We start from the raw sequence: 24,376 nt of genomic DNA, 5'->3' as shown, positions 1-24,376 counted from the left end.
TAGACAAACGTTTTCTCATTTGAAGTAACCACCTTAGGAAATTATGCAGTACTCTTTTTTTTATTGTGTAATGTTTGTTTTGGGGTTTTAAAAAATAATATACATCCAAATTAGTTAGCATATAATGCAACGATTTCAGGAGTAGATTCCTTAGTGCCCCTTACCCATTTAGCCCATCCCCCCTCCCACAACCCATCCAGTAACCCTCAGTTTGTTCTCTGTATTTATGAGTCTCTTCTGTTTTGTCCCCCTCCCTGTTTTTATATTATTTTTGCTTCCCTTCCCTTATGTTCATCTGTTTTGTCTCTTAAAGTCCTCATATGAGTGAAGTCATAGGATGTTTGTCTTTCTCTGACTGACTAATTTCACTTAGCATAATACCCTCCAGTTCCATCCACATAGTTGCAAATGGCAAGCTTTCATTCTTTTCGATTGCAGAGTAATACTCCATTGTATAGATATGCATTCTTTATCCATTCATCCATCAATGGACATTTGGCCTCTTTCCATACTTTGGCTATTGTTGATAGTGCTGCTATAAACATGGGGGTGCATGTGTCTCTTCAAAACAGCACACCCTGTATCCCTTGGATAAATGCCTAGTAGTGCAATTGCTGGGGCATAGGGTAATTCTTTTTTCAGTTTTTTGAGGAACCTCCATAGTGTTTTCCAGAGTGGCTGCACCAGCTTGCATTCCCACCAACAATGCAAAACAGATCCTGTTTCTCCACATCCTCGCCAACATCTGTTGTTGCCTGAGTTGTTAATGTTAGCCATTCTGACAGGTGTAAGGTGGTACCTCATTGTGATTTTGATTTGTATTTCCCTGATGAAGAGTGATGTTGAGCATTTTTTCATGTGTCCGGTGGCCATCTGGATGTCTTCTTTGGAGAAGTGTCTATTCATGTCTTTTGCCCATGTCTTCATTGGATTATTTGTTTTTTGGGTGTTGAGTTTGATGAGTTCTTTATAGATTTTGGATACTAACCCTTTATCTGCTATGTCATTTGCAAATATCTTCTCCCATTCTGCCAGTTGCCTTTTAGTTTTGCTGCAATACTCTCTTTTGGTTAGAATATTATTAGATTTCCTGTGGTTGACTTCCTTGCAGAAGTAATTTAATATTGTCAAACTTGTCAGTGTCCAATTTACATTTACAGTTTTTCAGTCAAAATGCTACCTCCCCCCCTTTATTTAATTGCATATTAAAATATTTTAAAGAAATGCCATTTTGTTTTTGAGTGGTGTCTTTAGTTCCCAATACACTGGAGTTAGTTGCTTTTATTAGAATTCAGATTGGATTTGGGGCACCTGGGTAGCTCAGTCGGTTAAGTGTCTGACTCTTGATATCAACTCAGATCATGATCTCATGCTTGTAAGATCAAGCCCCATGTCGGGCTCTATGCTGAGTGTGGAGCCTGCTTCAGATTGTCTCTCTCCCTCCATCTTTACCCCTCCTCCACTGGCTCATGCTCTCTCTCCCTCCCTCTCTCAAAATAAATAACGATTTAAAAAAAATAATTCAGATTGGATTTGTTATCCTATAATTCCTATATTTGTAAACATTAGTGATGATGGTTGGGCCTTACAACAAGGCAGACCTCTAAATCTGGTCTGAGCTAAAAGACTGACACAAATGAAGGCTCACATTCCATTTAGGGTCATTTTCATTTAAGTTTACTAATGAGCTAACAAATAGTACAACAAATGTGAGATCAAGGAATAGGTTAGTGTTCACATTTCCTGACACCTTCCTTGTTCCTCAGGCATATTCAAAGTGATCAATGCCATCCATGCACCATGAACAATCCACCTGGAGAGAGCAGCCCAGAACCAGTGTCTTTGTCTCATAGCCCATTAGGCCAGGGGAAGGGTGTTTATCTGTCATGATGGAAATAATTTTGTCCTGAATCACCATTATATACTCTATTTTTATAATATCACCAAGCCTGGCTACCACTAGTCTTCTGAATGGTATTTGAACTTCCAAGAAACTGCTTTCTCTCCCATATCTATTCTACAGAATCCCTTGGCTGATCTAATCACTACTGGTATACTTGTAGTTTAAGAAACGCCTGTGAACTGGTGTTGTCATTTAAAGTATTTGATGGATATTCACTTTGGGAAAAACACTGTACTGACATGTAATGCCACAACATTTAAATAATTAGAATCTCCTTTAATAGAGACATTTTAACAGACATGAGGTTTGGGGAAAAGAGAGTTCCACATAAAACTGTAAAAAGTATTTTTTGTTTTTAAATTATTTGTTTTAAATTCTTTTATCTTATTAAAATAAGATAAAAATAGGGAGGTGAGCCATAAGAGACTCCTAACTATAGAGAACAAACTGAGTATTGCTGGCCAGGTGTTGGGTGGGGTGATGGGCATTAAGGAGGGCACTTGTCATGATGAGCGCTGGGTGTTGTATGTAAGTGACTAATCACTACATTCTACCCATGAAACCAGTACTACAATATATATTTCTAACTTGAATTTAATAAAATCTTAGAAGAAAAAAATAAATAAACAAACAAATAAATAAATAAATAAATAAATAAATAAATAAATAAACAAATAAATTGGGGAAAATATTAAGTGAGGAAATTTGAAGAGAATTTCTTTAAATTTTGCCAATTAATTTAGCTATGACAGAAATTTTGGCAGTTAGTTGAAATGAAACATTTGGCTGTTCTTTCTTTGATATGACAATATGCAATATAAGTTTATCAGATATTCTCACTTTGTGTCTGTTAATTTTCATGGTCATATACTCTCCATCTATATGAGTTTGGCACTAACTTGTTTAAAGGTGTGAGCACCTCGGGGTTTTGAATCAGAAAATCTGGGTGAATCTCAGCTTTGAAACTCAAGCAGCTTAGTTATTTGCAAGTCCCCTAGCCTTCTTGAAATTTCAGTTTCTAAATCCATACCGTGGGTATGTTTTGAACCACAAACAAGTGTACCAATAATTAGACCACTCAAGAGATTCTGTAGAAGATAGAAACATACAGCAAGGCAGTCTGTTGGAAAAGGGAAATACCATCTGTTACTCAAAAAAGTCTAAATACTTATTCATCCCTGCAGAGGTGTTCCGTTATCTGTTAACGCGCACACACGCACACACACACACAAAATGTTTACTCATACAATTATCATAATGTTCATTTACTCATTTATTTTTCCACCTTTCACCAAAGAGGACGGGTTCCCTATATATGGATTAAACCGTGATTCCTCACAGATTTTGGAATTCTTTACAGTAAGTGTCTTCAGTTAGGAATCATTTTCTTCTTTACAACATTTATATCTAAAGCATTTAATATAAAAATCCATTGCTTACAGCAAAGTGTCCCACTACTAATTAAAAAGAATGAGTACAGGGGCGCCTGGGTGGCTCAGTCGGTTAAGCATCTGACTTCGCCTCTGGTCATGATCTCATGGTTCTTGAGTTCAAGCCCCATGTCAGGCTCTGTGCTGACAGCTCAGAGCCTGGAGCCTGCTTTGGATTCCGTCTCCCTCTCAGCCCCTCCCCTGCTCGCACTCTGTCTGTCTCTCTCTCTCTCTCAAACATAAATACTTAAAAAATAATAATTAAAAATATGAAATAAATGAATAAAAAGAATGAGTACAAAATGCTTCAGGTTTCTGAACCATAAGAATTTAGTAAACTCTTCTTAGAAGGATAAGCAATATTTCTAAGTTTGACTTTTCAAAGTGCAAACAACTAGGTATTAGAAGATGTTAGAAATTGTTGTTATGCAGACAAAGTCTTGATTACAAAGAATTTATGAAGGTAGCTATTACAATTTTATGTTTTTTTCCAGAATCCAAACTTAAAACTGTAATAGTGTATATGATTCATGCTTTCGATACATCATGTGCACATTCCCACATACCCCCATACATTTATGTTTTGTTTTTTAATAAACACATACTAGAATATTGCAGATTATGTATCATGTAAATGGACTTCATTTTTAACAGCTGCAGATATATCAAATGATTTATATATCAAAGAAAGGTCTTAACATGTTTTGGACACGTAAAATACCGAAGTGCATTTGAACCACTCCATGATGGGAACCACAAGGAAAATTCTGTGGCAAGCTCTATAACATAAGAACAGTTAGCATCATTCCTGGGAAAGCCCAGTCCATGCCCCGCCTAAGGTGGTACCTCTCACTGCAGTAAAGCAGGGTACAGACTACATAGCACACAAGCTAAAGCTGCAGAAACAGCCATGGCAGGAGAAACAGTTGAGTGGCTTCAGGCATATCAAGAAAACAAGGTCATTTTCATGGATTTTAGGTTTGGCTATGTTTTTAAGATATCTTCCTAAAAGCATCTCAAGATGTACTGATATTGTTTTTGAGTTCACAAAACTTTGTATTTATACAATATCTTTCATTCTAAAGAACTTAGGGAATAACCACCTTACTAACTGCAAACTAGTTTGCAACAGGGTACACAGCAGTTACCATGGCAACTATGTTAAACATCTTTCTTTCACTAAGTTGGAATTTTTTCAAGATTCTTTCTTTGGACTGACATTTTCAATGCTTGAACTCTAGTGAAGATTATTTTTACTTCTTCATACTGTAAAAAGTTGAATTAATCTTTTCAAAGAGTTTTGTGTGTATTGAATTTTTTGTATCAGGACACTTCAACTTAGAAGTTGAAGTTCCCACCAAGAAAAAGGCCTATGAAGCAAAAAACAAAAAACAAAAAACAAAAACAAACAAACAAACAAACAAAACACAATTATCCACTTTTCCCCTCACTGTAAGACATGAACATCACATATACTTCATATCTATCTCATGAAATATTCCAATGTTCCCAAACTACATTAAAATGAAAAATAAAATGATATTAGGAAGTAACTTCTATCAATAGGACCCATGAATGATTGACACAAAGAAATCTGTGCATTAGCTGTGTGAGAAGCTCCGATGCAGTGACCAAAGGAAAGATGGATCGAAGGAACACAAAAGACTAATGGAAGCTTAATTTCAAGTGTGAATCTACTGACTTTTGGGAGATAACTGTGAAGGACACAGATCAACTTGGTATTTGCAGTCATTGACGTCATATTAAGCTATGTGCATATTCAAGCATAGGTGCTAAGGCAGGGTAAAATATAGTCAAAGCAATATATACATCTATATAGTAGATGTTGTCTACTCCTAAATTGTTGTAAAGTGTTGCTGTGCCTTTTAAGATGGTGCACTAAAGCCACTGTAAAAATATAAATACCAGACAAGTGGTTAAAAACATAAGAACTAAGGGGCACTTGGGTGGCTCAGTCAGTTGAGCCTCTGACTTTGGCTCAGATCATGATCTTGTGGTTTGTGAGTTCAAGCCCCACATCAGGCTCACTGCTATCAGCCTTTCAGTGCAGAACCTGCTTCAGATCCTCTGTTACTTTCTCTGTGCCCCTCCCCCAATAATGCTTTCCCAAAACTAAACAAATAGTTTTTACGAAATATAAGAACTAAGGAAGGAATAAGAGGGAAATATGGTCTTTTTAAAACGATAGAGCATCGTTTTAAATGCTCGTTTTAAATGGATGTGGGATGCTATCATAACAAATAAATAGGTAGGAATAGCTTTGGAGAAGGGAGTAGATAGAGGCTGGAAGACTACTGAGGAGTAGAATAGAAAAATTCTAGATTGCCTTGAATCAACTCTTAGTAGAAATATGGACTTTTAAAGATGCTGTTGGCGGGGGCCTGGTAGCGAGTGAGGAACATGTCACTGGGAAATAGAAGAATGGAGACCTTTGTTACATAGTGGCAAAGTTTACTGGAATCCTGTCTTTCAGTTATGAAAGATGAGTCGGGATATCTGGCTAAAGAGGTTTCCAAGTAAAGTGTTAAAGATGTGACCTGTTTCTTGCCACTTAGAGTAAAATGCAAAAGGAGACAAATAAATTGAGGGAAGAACTGCTAAACAAAAAGGAACCAAGGCATGATAATTTGGAAAATTCTAAGCCCATGCAGATGACAAAAGATGCTAAAACTAAGAGACCTCTGAAATAAAAGACCCCCCCCCCAAAAAAAAATCCAAGGTTGGCTATAAAACATTTTGCTAAAACCTTTGAAGGATCAAAACATCAGAGTGTTTGGGCATAAAAAATTTAAGATCATGCCTCATAGCTCTTCTCAATTAAATTAGAGGGCTTCCAGGAATTTGCATTGCCCTCACCCATCAGGAGCCAAAGATAGAGAAGGAATTTATCCCAAAAAGATTTGTGAATATAGCTTCTTTCTAATGGAGAGTATTGTTGTGCCATCCATAAGAGACTCAAAAAATTCTGAAGAAGGTTGTATCAACAGAAACACTACCGGCTTGGACTGAAAGAACAAAAAGAGTACAGAGTGAAAGGAGGCTGTTGGACTCCAAAATCCTATTTACAGGAAGTAGGCTAATAAAACTACTTGACTGCAAACATATGCTACTGTTTGTGAAAAAGGAAGGATGACTCAGGGGGTAGAACCAGGAGTCCAGAGGGCAGAACTGAGATCCTCCGGATAAGAGTCCACGCTGTTCAGCCTGTGAGATCCTGAGGCTTGTAAGATCCTGAGCAGAGATTAGGATCTGCTTAGGATTATGGCCAGTCAAGCCCACTCAGACTTCTAACCTACAGAACCATAAATATTAAATGGATGTCATTCTAAACCAATAAGTTCATTTGGTAATTTGTTATGCAGCAATAGAAATCTAATACAGATACTAATAACTGGAGCCACTAAAAGATCTTAGAGAATTTAGTTTCTACAATTTAAAAGAGAATAAAGTGGTTCCATGAGGTTTTTATGTGAATTCACTTATAAACTCTTTACAAATGTTGGGAATGCAAGCTGGTGCAGCCACTCTGGAAAACACTATGGAGGTTCCTCAAAAAACTGAAAAAAGAATTACCCTATGACCCAGCAATTGCACCACTAGGCATTTATCCAAGGGATAGAGGTGTGCTGTTTCGAAGGGACACATGCACCCCCATGTTTATAGCAGCACTATCAACAATAGCCAAAGTATGGAAAGAGGCCAAATGTCCATCGATGGATGAATGGATAAAGAATGTATATCTGATTTTCCGGCAAGATGGCGGCTTAGGAGGACGCTGGGCTCACCGCATGTCCTGCTGATCACTTAGATTCCATCTACACCTGCCTAAATAACCCAGAAAACCGCCAGAGGATTAGCAGAACGGAGTCGCCAGAGCCAAACGCAGACGAGAGGCCCACGGAAGAGGGTAGGAAGGGCGGCTAGGCGGTGCGCGCTCCATGGACTGGCGGGAGGGAGCCGGGGCGGAGGGGTGGCTCGCCGGCCAAGCAGAGCCCCCGAGTCTGGCTGGCAAAAGCGGAGGGGCCTGACGGACTGTGTTCCCACAACAAGCGCGACTTAGCTTCTGGGAGGTCATAAGTTAACAGCTCTGCTCAGAAAGTGGGAAGGCTGGAGGACAACCAGAGGGAGAGCTGCTGAGCCCCCTGACAACAGAGCTCAGTCTGGTGGGGAACAAAGGCGCTCGCCAGCGCCATCTCCTCCGCCCATCCCCCAGCCGAAATCCCAAAGGGAACTGGTTCCTGCCAGGGAACTTGCTCGCTCCGCGCAAACACCCAACTCTGCGCTTCTGTGGAGCCAAACCTCCGGCAGCGGATCTGACTCCCTCCCGCTGCCACAGGGCCCCTCCTGAAGTGGATCACCTAAGGAGAAGCGATCTAAGCCTGCCCCTCCTGCCCCCGTGCACCTTGCCTACCCACCCCAGCTAATACGCCAGATCCCCAGCATCACAAGCCTGGCAGGGTGCAAGTAGCCCAGACGAGCCACACCACCCCACAGTGAATCCCGCCCCTAGGAGAGGGGAAGAGAAGGCACACACCAGTCTGACTGTGGCCCCAGCGGTGGGCTGGGGGCAGACATCAGGTCTGACTGCGGCCCCGCCCACCAACTCCAGTTATACACCACAGCACAGGGGAAGTGCCCTGCAGGTCCTCACCACTCCAGGGACTATCCAAAATGACCAAGCGGAAGAATTCCCCTCAGAAGAATCTCCAGGAAATAACAACAGCTAATGAGCTGATCAAAAAGGACTTAAATAATATAACAGAAAGTGAATTTAGAATAATAGTCATAAAATTAATCGCTGGGCTTGAAAACAGTATACAGGACAGCAGAGAATCTCTTGCTACAGAGATCAAGGGACTAAGGAACAGTCACGAGGAGCTGAAAAACGCTTTAAACGAAATGCATAACAAAATGGAAACCACCACAGCTCGGCTTGAAGAGGCAGAGGAGAGAATAGGTGAACTAGAAGATAAAGTTATGGAAAAAGAGGAAGCTGAGAAAAAGAGAGATAAAAAAATCCAGGAGTATGAGGGGAAAATTAGAGAACTAAGTGATACAGTAAAAAGAAATAATATACGCATAATTGGTATCCCAGAGGAGGAAGAGAGAGGGAAAGGTGCTGAAGGGGTACTTGAAGAAATCATAGCTGAGAACTTCCCTGAACTGGGGAAGGAAAAAGGCATTGAAATCCAAGAGGCACAGAGAACTCCCTTCAGACGTAACTTGAATCGATCTTCTGCACGACATATCATAGTGAAACTGGCAAAATACAAGGATAAAGAGAAAATTCTGAAAGCAGCAAGGGGTAAACGTGCCCTCACATATAAAGGGAGACCGATAAGACTCGTGACTGATCTCTCTTTTGAAACTTGGCAGGCCAGAAAGAATTGGCACGAGATTTTCAGGGTGCTAGACAGAAAAAATATGCAGCCGAGAATCCTTTATCCAGCAAGTCTGTCATTTAGAATAGGAGGAGAGATAAAGGTCTTCCCAAACAAACAAAAACTGAAGGAATTTGTCACCACTAAACCAGCCCTACAAGAGGTCCTAAGGGTGACCCTGTGAGACAAAGTACCAGAGACATCACTACAAGCATAAAACATACAGACATCACAATGACTCTAAACCCATATCTTTCTATAATAACACTGAATGTAAATGGATTAAATGCGCCAACCAAAAGACATAGGGTATCAGAATGGATAAAAAAACAAGACCCATCTATTTGCTGTCTACAAGAGACTCATTTTAGACCTGAGGACACCTTTAGATTGAGAGTGAGGGGATGGAGAACTATTTATCATGCGACTGGAAGCCAAAAGAAAGCTGGAGTAGCCATACTTATATCAGACAAACTAGACTTTAAATTAAAGGCTGTAACAAGAGATGAAGAAGGGCATTATATAATAGTTACAGGGTCTATCCATCAGGAAGAGCTAACAATTATAAATGTCTATGCGCCGAATACCGGAGCCCCCAAATATATAAAACAATTACTCATAAACATAAGCAACCTTATTGATAAGAATGTGGTAATTGCAGGGGACTTTAACACCCCACTTACAGAAATGGATAGATCATCTAGACACACGGTCAATAAAGAAACAAGGGCCCTGAATGAGACATTGGATCAGATGGACTTGACAGATATATTTAGAACTCTGCATCCCAAAGCAACAGAATATACTTTCTTCTCGAGTGCACATGGAACATTCTCCAAGATAGATCATATACTCGGTCACAAAACAGCCCTTCATAAGTTTACAAGAATTGAAATTATACCATGCTTACTTTCAGACCACAATGCTATGAAGCTTGAAATCAACCACAGAAAAAAGTCTGGAAAACCTCCAAAAGCATGGAGGTTAAAGAACACCCTACTAACGAATGAGTGGGTCAACCAGGCAATTAGAGAAGAAATTAAAAAATATATGGAAACAAACGAAAATGAAAATATAACAATCCAAACGCTTTGGGACGCAGCAAAGGCAGTCCTGAGAGGAAAATACATTGCAATCCAGGCCTATCTCAAGAAACAAGAAAAATCCCAAATACAAAATCTAACAGCACACCTAAAGGAACTAGAAGCAGAACAGCAAAGGCAGCCTAAACCCAGCAGAAGAAGAGAAATAATAAAGATCAGAGCAGAAATAAACAATATAGAATCTAAAAAAACTGTAGAGCAGATCAAAGGAACCAAGAGTTGGTTTTTTGAAAAAATAAACAAAATTGACAAACCTCTAGCCAGGCTTCTCAAAAAGAAAAGGGAGATGACCCAAATAGATAAAATCATGAATGAAAATGGAATGATTACAACCAATCCCTCAGAGATACAAACAATTATCAGGGAATACTATGAAAACTTATATGCCAACAAATTGGACAACCTGGAAGAAATGGACAAATTCCTGAACACCCACACGCTTCCAAAACTCAATCAGGAGGAAATAGAAAGCTTGAACAGACCCATAACCAGCGAAGAAATTGAATCGGTTATCAAAAATCTCCCAATAAATAAGAGTCCAGGACCAGATGGCTTCCCAGGGGAGTTCTACCAGACGTTTAAAGCAGAGATAATACCTATCCTTCTCAAGCTATTCCAAGAAATAGAAAGGGAAGGAAAACTTCCAGACTCATTCTATGAAGCCAGTATTACTTTGATTCCTAAACCAGACAGAGACCCAGTAAAAAAAGAGAACTACAGGCCAATATCCCTGATGAATATGGATGCAAAAATTCTCAATAAGATACTAGCAAATCGAATTCAACGGCATATAAAAAGAATTATTCACCATGATCAAGTGGGATTCATTCCTGGGATGCAGGGCTGGTTCAACATTCGCAAATCAATCAACGTGATCCATCACATTAACAAAAAAAGAGAGAAGAACCATATGATCCTGTCAATCGATGCAGAAAAGGCCTTCGACAAAATCCAGCACCCTTTCTTAATAAAAACCCTTGAGAAAGTCGGGATAGAAGGAACATACTTAAAGATCATAAAAGCCATTTATGAAAAGCCCACAGCTAACATCATCCTCAACGGGGAAAAACTGAGAGCTTTTTCCCTGAGATCAGGAACACGACAGGGATGCCCACTCTCACCGCTGCTGTTTAACATAGTGCTGGAAGTTCTAGCATCAGCAATCAGACAACAAAAGGAAATCAAAGGCATCAAAATTGGCAAAGATGAAGTCAAGCTTTCGCTTTTTGCAGATGACATGATATTATACATGGAAAATCCGATAGACTCCACCAAAAGTCTGCTAGAACTGATACATGAATTCAGCAAAGTTGCAGGATACAAAATCAATGTACAGAAATCAGTTGCATTCTTATACACTAACAATGAAGCAACAGAAAGACAAATAAAGAAACTGATCCCATTCACAATTGCACCAAGAAGCATAAAATACCTAGGAATAAATCTAACCAAAGATGTAAAGGATCTGTATGCTGAAAACTATAGAAAGCTTCTGAAGGAAATTGAAGAAGATTTAAAGAAATGGAAAGACATTCCCTGCTCATGGATTGGAAAAATAAATATTGTCAAAATGTCAATACTACCCAAAGCTATCTACACATTCAATGCAATCCCAATCAAAATTGCACCAGCATTCTTCTCGAAACTAGAACAAGCAATCCTAAAATTCATATGGAACCACAAAAGGCCCCGAATAGCCAAAGGAATTTTGAAGAAGAAGACCAAAGCAGGAGGCATCACAATCCCAGACTTTAGCCTCTACTACAAAGCTGTCATCATCAAGACAGCATGGTATTGGCACAAAAACAGACACATAGACCAATGGAATAGAATAGAAACCCCAGAACTAGACCCACAAACGTATGGCCAACTCATCTTTGACAAAGCAGGAAAGAACATCCAATGGAAAAAAGACAGCCTCTTTAACAAATGGTGCTGGGAGAACTGGACAACAACATGCAGAAGAATTAAACTAGACCACTTTCTCATACCATTCACAAAAATAAACTCAAAATGGATAAAGGACCTGAATGTGAGACAGGAAACCATCAAAACCTTAGAGGAGAAAGCAGGAAAAGACCTCTCTGACCTCAGCCGTAGCAATCTCTTACTCGACACATCCCCAAAGGCAAGGGAATTAAAAGCAAAAGTGAATTACTGGGACCTTATGAAGATAAAAAGCTTCTGCACAGCAAAGGAAACAACCAACAAAACTAAAAGGCAACCAACGGAATGGGAAAAGATATTCGCAAATGACATATCGGACAAAGGGCTAGTATCCAAAATCTATAAAGAGCTCACCAAACTCCACACCCAAAAAACAAATAATCCAGTGAAGAAATGGGCAGAAAACATGAATAGACACTTCTCTAAAGAAGACATCCGGATGGCCAACAGGCACATGAAAAGATGTTCAGCGTCGCTCCTTATCAGGGAAATACAAATCAAAACCACACTCAGGTATCACCTCACGCCAGTCAGAGTGGCCAAAATGAACAAATCAGGAGACTATAGATGCTGGAGAGGATGTGGAGAAACGGGAACCCTCTTGCACTGTTGGTGGGAATGCAAATTGGTGCAGTCGCTCTGGAAAGCAGTGTGGAGGTTCCTCAGAAAATTAAAAATAGACCTACCCTATGACCCAGCAATAGCACTGCTAGGAATTTATCCAAGGGATACAGGAGTACTGATGCATAGGGCCACTTGTACCCCAATGTTCATAGCAGCACTCTCAACAATAGCCAAATTATGGAAAGAGCCTAAATGTCCATCAACTGATGAATGGATAAAGAAATTGTGGTTTATATACACAATGGAATATTACGTGGCAATGAGAAAAAATGAAATATGGCCTTTTGTAGCAACGTGGATGGAACTGGAGAGTGTGATGCTAAGTGAAATAAGCCATACAGAGAAAGACAGATACCATATGGTTTCACTCTTATGTGGATCCTGAGAAACTGAACAGGAACCCATGGGGGAGGGGAAGGAAAAAAAAAAAAGAGGTTAGAATGGGAGAGAGCCAAAGCATAAGAGACTGTTAAAAACTGAGAACAAACTGAGGGTTGATGGGGGGTGGGAGGGAGGGGAGGGTGGGTGATGGGTATTGAGGAGGGCACCTTTTGGGATGAGCACTGGGTGTTGTATGGAAACCAATTTTTCAATAAATTTCATAAAAAAAAAAAAGAATGTATATCTATACAATGGAGTATTACTTGGCAATCAAAAAGAATGAAATCCTGCCATTTGCAACTATGTGAATGAAACTGGAGGGTATTATGCTAAGTGAAATTAGTCAGAGAAAGACAAAAATCATATGACTTCACTCATATGAGGACTTTAAGAGACAAAACAGATGAACATAAGGGAAGGGAAACAAAAATAATATAAAAACAGGGAGGGAGACAAAACGGAAGAGAACATAAGGATGGAGAACAAACTGAGGGTTGCTGAAGGGGTTGTGGGGGGGATGGGCTAAATGGGTAAGGGACATTAAGGAATCTACTCCCGAAATCATTGCTTCACTATATGCTAATTAACTTGGATATAAGTATTAAAAAATAAAAAGTAAAGTTAAAAAAATTAAAAAAATTAAAGAAAAAAACCTCTTTACAAATGTTTATAAATGCTCTGAAAACAGTTTTCAAATGCTATACTTTCTATATGGTTTCTATTAAGTTACGAATCCATGTATTTCTGACTCCAGGAGCTCACTGCTTATTCCCCACTTTCACACTCATCAATGTGCACCTACAGAAGTAGATTTTAAGTCTCCCCTTCAGAGCCGTAGTTGTACACAGGTCATTATGGAATCTTCTATCCCTTACCTTTTCTGCATACCTGTTAATGTCATTCCTTGAATTGTTTACTCTGTGTAGAAACTTCATATATCAACCTGAACCTGAAATATCACTGCAAAGTAAAAGTCAAGTTGGGAAAATTTTGTTTTCTACTCCACTTTTCATCACACAAGAACATAACTAAGTTTCCAAATGAAGGTAAATGGTGTGGCCTATGTTGGAAGAATGGCCAAATCAGCATTCCAGAACATACCAACTTGAATCATTTTGTTTTCCTGAAGAGCAGTAATAGAAGGTATAGGGAGATAGGAGAGGAAGTTGTACGGCATGCTAAGAATTTGCTAAATTACTGAAGAAAAACAAAAAATAGGCCAAGGTAGGAAGACAAAAACTCTATTTCTTAGGAGAAATTTATGTTCCTGATTTTTTTTTTAATTTTGAGTAAGGAAATTAGTAATTTTATGTTCTCACTTTAAGGGATAATGCATTGGTCAGGGGTGAAGTGCAGAGAACAAATTCGTATTAGGTAATTCAATAAGAAAAGGGGTTTGTTAGAACATATTAAATGACTTCCAGAATATTTGAGATAGCTGAAAAACAAATAACCTTTAGCTTGACTTTCTGGATATGAGTCTAAGCCCTATCTCAGAACTTGGCTTTGACAAGGGGCTACTGTTGCAGCCACAACTAAGAAGCATCACCACCTTGTACCTCTGCTAAAACCCTTAGCATCACAACCAGATGCCTTAACCCAGAGTCTCTTTCCATGTGAACTAATTTAGCATTCATAATTGGTGAAACCGAAATCATATAGAGCCCTAACAATAAGAGCATACACAAAATGTAGTTTTTAAGCTTTTTTAAGAAGAAATAATAGAAGAAGGTTGGTATAGCTGTTGAACGACCACAGAATCCCCCTTGAGGGGCTAATATTTAAATTAAGAAGGCCTAGGATAGCCATTTCATATAGGAAGACAAATTCTCTGTTTTGGAGGTAGTAATAAAAGCGATCAGATACTTAAAGGATAATTTTCTTTTGAATCTTCCTAAGTTCAGGTGTTAGTAAGCATTTTAAGTCATAATTTTCATTTTTGTAGTGTAAGGTCTCAGTGATTAATATTAAATTAAATGAACATAAAAATCTGGTTATTATTTTTCACTGGCATTTATTTTAGGCTTATATGAAATATACGTTATCATGTTATCATAGATCTGCACAGTCTGCTAGTCCTTTCTAACTTATAACAAGGGTTTGCCTACATTACCCGAGACAGTGGCTTTGTTTCATGGTTTGTATAAGGTACTGTTGTCCTGAAATGAGAATCCTACTTAACAAGCTTTTCTTTTTTTTCTTGGCATTATGCCTCCTCTTTATCTGAACTAGCTTCAAAAACACTAGTGTCAAAAATAACATCAGCTTACAATGGGCTTACAGCAGTGATGGTGGTTTTAGTAACTGAGTCAACCCTAGGCCAAGTGCCATAGGCTGGCTCGAGTCATATGTTAGCATATTATTTTCTGTGACTTACGCTCCCAACATTGGGACTTAGATATAGGCAGACACAAAGAAGACTAGAAACCAGTAGTGGTGAATAATCTCTTCCCTGCTGTAACATACGCAAAAAGTAGGTATTATATAGCGTATATGGATGAGTTAACAATGACTAAATGAGCATAGCTGCCATTTAAAAGCACTGGACCCTTTACAGTGGCTTTGAGTACTGTTCACAAGTGAAACCTGATGGAATTAACCACTGCTTATTCTAATATTTATTTAGGTTTATTCGTATGACTGCCAAATTAAGTTGAAATTAGAGCCGCTTAATAACAATAACAAATTAATTTCAATGAACTACTAACCTATATTAGTAGGCTAAGGGCTCAAAGGAAAGCAAGAAGCAAGTAACTAGGACAGGGGGTTAAATGTTTTTAACTTATGCCCTCCTCTAGTAACTGATCTGGTTTCCTTTTGGTCTTTTCTTTCTTTTTGCCTGCTTTTCCTTTTCAAAGTTGGAAGAAATCTGCCTGGTTGTTTTACTCCCACCCCTCCCTTTGCCATCATTACTTATGGTCCTGGAAGTCGAAATTGTAATTTGGAGAAGGTAACTACTATACATGGGCATTTTTAACTTCATGGCAGCAGAAAGGTGATGAAGGAAGATAGCACTAATTAAGGTGGCTGTTTATCCCCGTTTGCTTGGGATGGTCCAAGTTTGTGCCTATTAATAGTATCTCCTTTCATTCTCAAAACTGTCCTGGTTTTTGGATAATAAGTTATGTGGTCACCCTAGTAACAACTGAGATGGGCTAAAGGATGGTATAGAAAAATGTAGAAACTTTAAAAAAAAATATCCATGGTAGTTGAAATTTGGGCAGAGCCAGTTTAACTTAATGTTGTGTTAAAAATAGCAAGGACAAAATTGCCTCTCTTGACACTGGGGTGTCTGTGTACTCTTCAGAGCTATGTTATCTGTTAGGAGTGTTTTCTAATATTTAAGTAATTGTTCTTATTTATATGCATGAACTAGCCAGCTTATAGAATTATAATAAGTGAGAGGGTATTTGCCATTCAATAATCTAAAAAATAGTCCTAATAAAAATTCTTAGGGAATTGTAGTTCAGAAATTTAAATGGAGGTTTAATAAAATGTATTCATGATGGATTTTTAAAAGAAATTTTTTTTCAAGGATACTATTGTTGCTGTTAACTTTGGGTAAAGAAAAACTATTGAAATGGAAAATATTTGAAATGTTCAGCAAACAATAAAATTAATAGAGTGGTGTCTTTTTCAGATAATTTAATATTCCTTTTCATATATAATTTCTGAAGGCGATTTTCTGTTATGTTTCAGTGTTTATTATAGTTTAAAGAAAATGTTTCTTACCCCAAACCAGGTTTTCATTCCCATTGATAGCAAGTAATTCATTTTTATTATAATTGAAAGCAATATTAATATTTTATAGAAATTTAATTGAATCCCAGACAAGTTATTTCCTTTGTCTTCTCTTCTAAGAATAACTTCTTATGGTGGGTTGAATAAATAAAGCTCACTACAAAGACCTAGGTTTTAGAATCCACAAGTGGATTGTAATAGACAGTTTTCCCATATGAAAATTTACAATGTTCACTTACTATACTTAATATAAGTTGTATGTATTTTTGAGAAGCCATTAGAACATGCTATCAATAAGGAAAAGACACCAAGGAGTAAAATATCGAATGATGAGTGTTGCCAGAAGCCTTCCAAGTACTTTAGACATACACCTTGCAATTAGAGGTAACACATTTTCAGTTTAATGCTTTGTTACCTTGTTAATAATTAACATAATGCAACAACTCCATCTGGACCATGAAATAATAGAATGTAATTCCAAAGGAGTTCTTATGGTACATTTTTTTTTCTGTAAAAAGCATCGTCCAAAAATCTTATGGTGTACTATTGTTCAGTATTCTTTCTCCCAATTACTAAATATTAGCACTTCTACGGGATAAATTTGCTGTGGGTTTCTGCTACTGTAAAGATAACACAGGGTTAATCCCAATGTCATGCCTTCATCTCCGTTTCTAACAAGGTGTACTTATTGCTGAAGGAAAACGTCCTATGAAAATGGTAGAGTCCATGTTATGATTGTTATGAGTGAATGGTGTGTTTTAACTGTCCAACTTACGGAGACTATTAAATTACAGTGGTCAGTGTTACACTTATGAGTTAATAAAAATGGCAGTTATTTTAAGGAAACAGGTTTTTTCCCCCCAAATAGACATTAGGTTTGCCTGTGTGAATAGAGGAAGAGGCTGCCTTGCTGCTGGGAGATCGATGTTTTCTAGGAGACAACAAAAAAGGGAGAAGAACAGGGAAAGAGATCTGGTAGTCTCAGATTTATCTCCTTTTTAAGGCAATTCATAATTTTATTCTTCATAAATGATGTATATAGAAGTTTCAGTGGTTTAATTTTGGGAAAGATGTTGTTCCTGCCCACCTTGTAATCACAAGACACCTGATCATACTGCTGCTAACACCACTACATTTTCTCATTATGGACTGTGGGGAAGCTTTGGGTCTTGTTTTCCACTAAGGAAAAGAAAATAAGCTGATACTTAGAGTCACTGGAGCAGAAGGAGCCGAAGGGTCCAAGTGACCTTATAGAATGGACCCAGCAGGGAGAACTGACATTCAGCCCATAGCTCTGACACTTGATAAATCACTGCAAGGCTCTGCCTGTGCCTCAGTTTACCTATTAATGAGGACAGTCCACATATTCCATTATAACCAATTTATGACAACAAGAGAGAGGTAATAGACAATATTTCTCTTGTGAACCCCCAAGGAGAACCTGTTCTTAGCGTTAAGTAGGCAGAGTGAAGTATAAGCCAAAGCAAGAAGAGAAGGGCCACTTCTTTAAAAAAAAAAAAAATTTTTTTTAACGTTTATTTATTTTTGGGACAGAGAGAGACAGAGCATGAACGGGGGAGGGGCAGAGAGAGAGGAAGACACAGAATCGGAAGCAGGCTCCAGGCTCTGAGCCATCAGCCCAGAGCCTGACGCGGGGCTCGAACTCACGGACTGCGAGATCGTGACCTGAGCCGAAGTCAGACACTTAACCGACTGAGCCACCCAGGTGCCCCAGAGAAGGGCCACTTCTTTTACTTTTTGCCCTAAAGCCCTACCAGGTGCTGAGACACCATCTGGGTAGAACAATCTTGAGATGCTTCTGCAATGAGCCCTTTGTAGGGATGATTATTATACAAAGTCTTTTAAGAAAGTACAGAGGCAAAGAAGTATTAGCCTGGCCAACGCCCTCCCTCCCAGTGGGTTCTGACTCTCTGCTTGGGAGACATATTCCCCAAAGCCCTTTAATATTTTAATAAACATGTAAAATTCTTAGAGGAGAGAGAGGAAGGGAATTTAAAAGGGAGAAATAAAGCTACTATTTATTACACACTACCACATTGTGGATGGCAAAATAATGATGATAAGAACAATAACAACTAACAAAGCAGTCACAGGTGAAATCTGCAAAACAGGTGCAGATTAAGTCTCAGATGCCAGGCTTTGGGCTTAAGCCCTATGCATACATTGTCTCATGTCTCATGTGATCCCGGGAAACAAATTGTAACATTAATCCCTATCTTACAGTGAAAAATAGGTTCGCTCACTTGCCCAAGGTCTACTGAGGTTGTGGAAAATGAATTCAAACCCCAGTAGGCTGTCTCCAGGATCTGCTTTCTCTCTCACTCAATTCTGACAACTCTGTCCGATGGGCACCATCTGCTAATGTAGACGGTAGGGTGAGCGTGAGGTTAGGCAACCGCTCTAGGGTTACACACAGTCTACACAACAGCAAAAATGTTAGTCCTGCCCCCTTTAAACACATACATTCTTCTATGCTATGCTAAATTTTTCTCCTTTATAATTTTTGTCCTGTGGTGACAGTTTAATGAATATTGATTAAATATCTAATTATAATTAGATCTACCTCACAAAAGGAAAATCAGCAGATCAACACTAGGTTTCACATTAACAATAAGTATTCACATCACAGTAACTTCCTTTTTTTTTTTTTTTTTTCAGATTGGCCCATTGCATAGTTTTCCATAAGAATCTGTTCCTATTACCTAAGTGGGCCAGTTTCACAATTTTAAATATGCTTGTATCATTGTAACTAATGATATCATCATAACATTCTTATTTTTTTATTCATGGAGCTAGTATGGTAAAGTAAAGCTTGGTTAATTATTTCCAAATTCTTGGACCCTCCAGTAAAACACTCTTCATATATCAGGTCCAGTGTCAATGGACATATACAAATAGGTAATAGACATATAATCTGGGCTTTGACTGGGGTGGAAGAGAACTGCCATTTCTCTCCCCTTCTCTGGGAGGCAGGAAATTGCTGTGGATTAAAGAAATGTCAATACAAGTTCCCAATTTTCCTACTTCAGAAATAAATGCGTGTTCTCCCTTTCCCCAACCTTCTTTTGTTCTCTGTTGTTCCCCTTTCCCTACTGAATGTGTGTGCCTGGGCAGCTCTACCTAGTTTGGATTTGATAGGAGAATGGACAGGAAGCTGGATCATTCAGAGTAGAAATCAAGCCAGTTAGTTAGATCAGAGTTAAGCCCCCTATTCATTTTATGTATGCCATTGAGCATCTAGAGGGTAATGGTGATTTTTATTCCCTCCTGGCATTAAGTCTGAGAGGCAAACTGACAAGTAAAAGGAAAATTCAAAATTAAAGTTGACACACCTTCCTTAATTCTTCCCAAGGTGCTTAAGTATGATTATTATTTAATGCCTCCTTTTCCCTGTAAATATATGGGGTACCAGTCACCATATGGAATTGTTCCAGAAAATAGAAATCTACCTGAAAACTAAGACCCAAATATGAAAAATACCAGAGACGCTGGAGATATTGGGTTGGATGAGAACAGGTTTCTGGAAGCCTAAGGTGCAGACTAATGCAGAGCTCTCTCTGCAGTGCAGGGTTTTTCAAGAGTTCCTATCATTTTGTGACATCTTCCTTCCATGTGTAACCTTCAAGCTCAGCCCTACTGCATCATCACATTTTGCTTTTCAGACTCACCACCATTGATGGTGGGTCAAGAATATCATCATGTACATAAAGGACAGTGGCTTATAACATTTTAAGACAGAAAAGAAAAAAGTCTTCAGTCACTAGGCAGGCTGACCTCAGGGCTGTCAAGCAAATTATGGCAGCCCAGGATGTCTGCTCAGAGAATCATTGTGGTGTGGGAGGTGATGAATGAGTGGTTTTGATAGCCTCGGGCTCCTTCCCGAGAGAGACAGACTAAGTTGGAAGATGATTTTAGCAACCATGGTAGGTAAGTCTGACAAAACTCAAATACCACCTCCTACCTCTCTGTTTGCATGAGGAATGATGGCAGAACTGGGTCTTGACTTGTGGGACGTTCAGTATAAAGATGAGAAAAATCATCTTCCTCATTCATTCCTCCTCTTTGAAATGAAAGTCTGCCCAAGCAGAAGAGGATTTCTATGTATCGGAAGTTTTGCTGATCCAGAGAAAAGAGCCTGCAAAATGCTCGCCTTTCCAATGGAGGTTAGAAACTGCCATTGACAAAATGGCACTCAGTTTTTCACCTCCACTCAGTATGTCAAGTCTTTTTATATTCAGGCACCATCAACTCCTAAAGGAATATGAAAGACTATCTTTTGAGAGAAACTAAACATAGGGCAAGTTTGTTTTACTTCACATATTTATAAATGGAATTTGTTATTAGAAGAAACTGAAAGTTGAATATTCATTAGCATCCTAGATCCTCTTTTGAGTAGGAGACTTGAAAGAAGCCTGGGTTTGGAGAGAATTTTTTTTTTTTTTTATCTTTTCTTCTTCTGTGCTTTTGAGGCTGATGTTAAGTTCTGCCATCTGTAGGACCTGTGCATTTTAAACTTCTTTTACTTATAAGCTTCAGCTCTTTTGGGAAATTGTTTTTGCTTATGTTATCTAAACGGCAGAAATCGGCTTCCATCTCACATAGTCTCTGCATTATTAAAATACAGCTTGTTGTGCAGAGTTTTAATGGACTCTTTAGAGCCTTTACATATTAATGTTATATACTAGGAACTATTAAAGCAGTCCAAATAAAACATATTCACCAGTTAAATGTTCTGTTTTATTTGTGAATGAATGAATGAAAAGGACAAGCTAGTTATCTAAATGGTCATTTATGAAAAAAAAATTATAACCTAATACAAACTTATTCACCTATCTGGCAACTCAATCACATCATTCCAAGGGAGACTAGAATTTGTTACTCTCTTCTCCTTATCTCTAAACAGAAAAACAAGTAAACAAAAACAATTTCAGCCTACTATTGATTATTTATGTATGAAATACATATGGTAAATTCTTAATCCAAGATGGTTATTTTCCTTTTGTCAACAAGAAGAATGTGGTATGTACTTATTGATTTTGAAATTTTTGAAAATACCTCACTAAAGGCTAATTGGTGAAATCAACCAGCTATAAGAGACAAACAGTAGGGAAAAAAGTGAGAATAAAATCAAATAATCCATCATTTTAAAATTAGCACACTTTTCCTTCTCTCTACCAGAAAACAAAACAAAACAAAACAAAATTTTCCCACCAAATACTCACTTAAATATTCAGTATTAAAACTTTGTTCAATCAAGTTAGCAAACTACAAGTTTGGGCCCTGGGCATTCCTTTTTCAAACAGATGAAGTAGCACCTGGGACAGTGCTAAGAGCCTAGTTTAAAAAATTTTTTTAATGTCTATTTATTTTTGAGAGAGAGAGAGACAGAGTGCAAATGGGGCAGGGGAAGAGAGAAAGGGAGACACAGAATCTGAAGCAGGCTCCAAGCTCTCAACTGTCACCACAGAGCCTCATATGGGGCCCAAACCCACCAACCAGGAAATCATGACCTGAGCCAAAGTCAGACGCTTAACCGACTGAGCCACCCAGGCACCCCTTAAGAGCCCTAGTTTAAAGTCGGGCCCCATTGACAGCTTCTATTCCCCACTCTGCCACTCATTAGATGAGTGACCTTGGGAAAGTCATTTAATTTCTCTGGGCCTTCTTCCCTCATTGGTAGTAATAGAGGCTTGGACTGGATTTGTTCAGTAGATAGATATTTACTGATCTCCTGATAAATACCATGTTTCAATACGACATAAAAATTTTTTAAAAAGCAGCCCCTGTCTTCAAGGAGCTGAGAGTTCAATGGGGGACACACCTGAAAAACTAATGCATGCAGTAAAGTAGTTTGATACTACTTTAAGGTATACAAATTTCTTTAAGGTATACAAATATACCTGACATATTGGGGGGCACCACAAGAGGAGTGGTCAGTCCTATGTAGGTTCAGGTGGGAGAAAGAAGACTGACAAGGACTTTAGAGAGAAGATGCTTGAACTGAGTTTGAATGTCATTCTGCAGATGAACAGGGCATAGAGGTGTAAGAACACAGGCCTGTGGGAGGAAGTCAGTATACAGCCTCAGGATCTAACAGATGTCCTGTCTGGCTGTAATGTAAGTATGAGATGAAATATGCAAAGGATGCCTGGAACAAATGGAAAAGGCTTTATATGACATAAGGATTCTGAATTTTGTAAGAAGCCATGCCACAAGTAGTTCTAAGTAGAACTTAAGAGCTGTTCTTATTTGTGTTCTAGAAAGATCACTTTAGCAAAGTATTGCAAAGGCTTGGAGGGGGCAAAGATTAGAGGCAAGGAAGCCAGTCAGGAAGCTATCTAGAAGCACACAACAGAGATGATAAAGGTGACAGCAGAAGCTGTCGAGTGGAAGGGAAAGAACGGTAGGACATGAGGAAAGTGATTCCTCTAAAATCACTGAATGGATGAGGGGTAAGGAAGGAGGTGGAGGGACTCTAAACTCCTTTTCAGCTTTTGTCTACCATGAGTCAATTATTCTGAGACAGCTGGATCAAAACCTTTCAATTAAAGGAAAGATTCTCATAAACACACCTAATGAAAAAATATTTTTAGACCTTTATAAAATGGCTTATTCTGAATTCTTGCTTTTAGCCTAGTGGAATATTGTGTTTTTAAACATAACTCTATATGGTTAGTACAGAGAGAGTCAAGTGGTTAAAGTTGATTCTTTGTTCAGAAGATACACCATAGGCAAGTAAATTGATACTGTAAAGTCACCCTGAATCGTGCGGTATGCTGTGAAGAGGCAAAAACAGTCCGGTTGTGCTTACATTCAGAAATTCTATGAGGTAGCTTAATATAAACACCCACGAGACTCTGAGAGCCAGAAATAAGAATAGAGCCTATAAGCAATATCCACAGCTAACCTGAAGTCAGAACTCATGCTTAAAACTCCTCTTACCCATCCCCACTCACCTTTTTGACTCGGGGTGTGTTTGTCACTTATTCTACCATAAGCACTGTCTTTACATCATTCTAATGCTTTCTACACTTTTCTTGAAAGTGTCTCTCCTTGATCCCATCCCATCCACTCCAGCCTCCTGTAAGTTGGCTACCACCTAGAACATACCAGTAAGATGGCTCTTGCAAAGACCACCATGTCTTCCGAATTGCCAGCTCCATTGGCCATGTCTCACTCCTCATCTGATCTGACCTTTATGCCGTGTTTATGAAACTCTCACTGTGACATCACAATCACTCTTGTTCTCCCTCACCTTTGTCCACGCTGCCACTATCAGGCCCATGGGTTCTTCCTTTCAGCTCCACACTCTCCCTGGGTCATTTCATGCACACATGCAGCTTCTTGATACAGATGGTGTTCATTCTCTGGCCGGAGTCGTGTCCCTGTGTTCCATAAATGAAAATTTAACTTTCTTTTCTTTTCTTTTTTATTTTTTTTTAATGTTTATTTATTTTTGAGACAGAGAAAGACAGAGCATGAATGGGGGAGGGTCAGAGAGAGAGGGAGACACAGAATCCAAAGCAGGCTCCAGGCTCTGAGCTGTCAGCACAGAGCCTGATGTGGGGCTCGAACCCACAGACCGCGAGATCATGACCTGAACCAAAGTCGGACGCCCAACCGACTGAGCCACCCAGGCGCCCCGAAAATTTAACTTTCTATTGGACACCTTCGCCTCCCTGTCCCTCAGGCAACTCAAATTCAACACATCCAACGCTGAATTCCTTCTTCCCCCAAATGTTTGCCTTTTCTGATTACAGTCTCATCTTGTGACAACTAGACCCCTGTATTCCTCTGTGGGCATGTACAACTTTTCATAACTCC

General features: G+C 38.8%; 1 protein-coding gene and 1 long non-coding RNA gene across 5 annotated transcripts in view; one reads left to right on the top strand and one right to left on the bottom strand.

Moving 5' to 3' along the window:
• The window catches only part of LOC122481522, a 41,898-nt gene extending 17,947 nt beyond the window's left edge, over nt 1-23,951 (bottom strand). The window contains exon 1 of the long non-coding RNA XR_006296880.1: nt 23,663-23,951. This is a non-coding gene — a long non-coding RNA (uncharacterized LOC122481522). The remainder of the gene's footprint in view (nt 1-23,662) is intronic.
• ZNF385B (zinc finger protein 385B) overlaps nt 1-24,376 on the top strand; it is a 329,371-nt gene that overhangs the window by 173,092 nt on the left and 131,903 nt on the right. The gene's annotated exons all lie outside the window — the stretch shown is intronic.

This window comes from Prionailurus bengalensis, chromosome C1, assembly GCF_016509475.1.
Source record: "Prionailurus bengalensis isolate Pbe53 chromosome C1, Fcat_Pben_1.1_paternal_pri, whole genome shotgun sequence".
NCBI lineage: Eukaryota > Metazoa > Chordata > Mammalia > Carnivora > Felidae > Prionailurus > Prionailurus bengalensis.
This window is presented reverse-complemented; position numbering and strand designations above follow the sequence as displayed.